Source organism: Aegilops tauschii, chromosome 2, assembly GCF_002575655.3.
Source record: "Aegilops tauschii subsp. strangulata cultivar AL8/78 chromosome 2, Aet v6.0, whole genome shotgun sequence".
In the NCBI taxonomy this organism is placed as follows: domain Eukaryota; kingdom Viridiplantae; phylum Streptophyta; class Magnoliopsida; order Poales; family Poaceae; genus Aegilops; species Aegilops tauschii.
This window is the reverse complement of record NC_053036.3, coordinates 494,402,894-494,405,587: the sequence shown is the minus strand read 5'-3', so window position 1 is coordinate 494,405,587 and position 2,694 is coordinate 494,402,894. Positions and strand designations below refer to the sequence as shown.

Here is a 2,694-nt window from a genome sequence, read left to right as displayed (position 1 = left end):
ACCTCGGGGCCTACGTGTTGACGTTTGTAGCCTCGCGAAGATAGGCGTTATCCTGGTCAGCTGTTCTTGTGGGAAATGGAGTCCCATAGACGCAGATGTACCCAATCGCTTCCGCCCTCAACCACTAGCAAACCAAATGTTGTACTCCTAGGCCTGAATGGTCTTGTACTACATATTTTTGTACTTGCTTGGAATTCTTGTATCAAGTTGGTACCTCATCAGCTAACAGTAATCCTGGGGCTGGTGAGCACACAGGCCGTTTTTCTGGGAATTTATATCCCAAAATCCGGTCGTGACAAGAACTCCAAGTTAAATGTACTCAAAGCAACCACCAAAATCTCTCAATACCGGTCACAACAAGTAATCAGAATACAACAGCAACAAGTACCAGGAATAAATCACATAAGTAACTAGAACAGAGAAAGAAAATGTAGAAGTGGCACGAGGCATGAATGGTGTCTTGAGTTGCTGCTGCATCGGCCGTAACAGAGGCCGAGGAACTCGCTGTGATGGGTTGCAGCATCTGTGCTGATGCAGTCTCAGCCACAGGCTCCTCCTCACACCTGAAGTGAAACACGCAGGTTGGTCAGCAGAACTACAGCAGTTTAGCCTTTGGAGATGACGAATAACTCAAATTACCCTTGATATCTGTTTCAAAAAAATTAACCTTCTAGTATGGCCATGTTAATACATAAAATTAACCTTTTCCCTTTTACTTTCTATGAAAAATGTAAGAGACCAGAATTCTACATGCAGCTTCTGTAGACATAAATCCAAGAGAAATACATCTCTGTACGAGAATAACCCCAAATATGAACAGAACAATTCGGTATCGCCTAGACGAGGAGTTGAAAATGCATGAGATGCTATTGTATGATACAATTATATACTCCCATAAAAGAAGTGTTGTTTAAGTACACTCTCTTCTCTTTATTCCGTCTATTAAGTATATACTCCCATAATAGATAAAAGAAGTATATACTCCTATAAAAGACTTCCAGCTGCCTTTCAGTGCCTACGTACAGTGCTTTGCAGTCAGGTTTAGGACTAGCACAGTGAAAACAAAACTATCTACTTGCTGTACTTGTTATGTTAAACCATCGAAATCAATCTGGTGTGACACAGGTGGGTTATGCTATCCACGACATGAGCACTGCACTTGTTAATATCGACTGCAGTAATGAGGGACTGTTCAATGCTACGATTCAACCACGGAGTAAACTCAAATGAGCGTGGAAGAAGAGCTCACCTCGTTGAAGGCGAGGATCTGGCCGTAGCTTTTCTTCACGCATTCTTGAGAGGCTTCCGAATTTGAATCATGTCCTCACCAGAACTTGGACTTGGCGCAGATCTCGCCGGTGGCCCAGAGCTTCATGCGGTAGATCCTGGGATGCTCCTCGGTCGGCGTCGGCAGGCCCCTCCCGACCACCTGGTATTGGTGGAACTGCACGAGCGCGAGCGCCAAATGGTCAGTTTAGATCACACGACGAGAACTAATCCCCGTGATAACGGTGCCTACGAGTAAGAGGGGCTCACCCTGACCGTGACCATCCTGGCCAGAGTTGCTGAGGTCGCCATGCATCGGTCTGGGGCGATGGGATTGCTGCTGTGCGATGCTGCGACGGGCTTCTGTACACGGGAGCCGCGCCAGCCTAGGGTCCCGCCGGTGAGCTCCGACGAGGGGAGGGAGGAGGGAGGCGACCCCCATCACCATGGCTGCCAAATCCCTTCCTCCGGATCGAAGCTGTGTCCGCTAGATCAGCGTGGCCAAGGCCGCCAATCCGCCTCGCCTGCTCGAACTGGGCCTCGAGGAGAGGAGGTGGTGGCCGTCGACGGTGGGGATGGGGGGCGACGGCGGCGTCCATCTCCGCCTGGATCGCGCGTGTGGGGGTGCGGGGAGGGGAGGGGAATTGGCTCGCGAGGGGGCGACTCGGACATGAGGGGTGGTGGAAGGGAGGATGGCCGGCGCTGGGGGCGATGAGGAGGTCGTCGGCGGCGGGGGTGGGGGAGGCCGACGGCGGGGTTGGGATGGTAGAGAGAGGGAGGTTTGGGTCAGGGAGAGGGGGATCTGGGAGGAGGTGGCGGCGGCGAGGAGTTGAGGGAGGAGGAGTGTGGGTGCGGGTTAGGGTTTGGGTTGCGGATGGATGGCTGGATGGAGAGGTGGAGAGTTGGACGGATGGATGGGCGCCATGTCATCGATCCATGTGACAACTAAACCCACCAATGAGAATAGAGCACATATAATTGTGTTTTCCTTTTGTTTTTCTTCTACTTTTACACATGAAAAAAATCAAAAAAATGGTCTCACATTATGCACAAGTTTGCATCTTGAATGAAAAACAATGTTGCCTAAGAAATTTTTCATTTTCGTTGCACGAAATATTCATTTTCCATTTCTCGAGTGCCTAAAATAAGTTTTTTTGTGAAGGGCCTACCAAATATTTGTTGCAAAATTGGACCAAATCTATTTTCTAAAATATTGGGCCATATTTAATGCACAATTGATCAAATGGTTGGGTTTCAAAAGCTTCTGTCCACCTCTCGTGAAAAAGACAAATTTCCGTCGATCCAGTTGGAAGCGGGTCAAATTTGAACTGCAGCTACCTCATAGTTTGCTATTTATTTTTTCCAAAAATCATTTCTAGGTACAAAAGTATCTATTTAATCAGAGAAACACCAAAGTTTTCCAAGATT

At 48.3% G+C, this 2,694-nt stretch overlaps 1 long non-coding RNA gene across 1 annotated transcript; it reads right to left on the bottom strand.

Annotated features, from left to right (window-relative positions):
* Nucleotides 1-309: 309 nt before the first annotated feature.
* On the bottom strand, nucleotides 310-1,874 carry LOC109753535 (uncharacterized). The gene is made up of 3 exons (XR_002230518.4): nucleotides 1,537-1,874; nucleotides 1,250-1,444; nucleotides 310-563 (listed from the first exon to the last, which is right to left on the bottom strand). It is a non-coding gene; the product is annotated as an uncharacterized lncRNA (long non-coding RNA).
* Nucleotides 1,875-2,694: the final 820 nt, after the last annotated feature.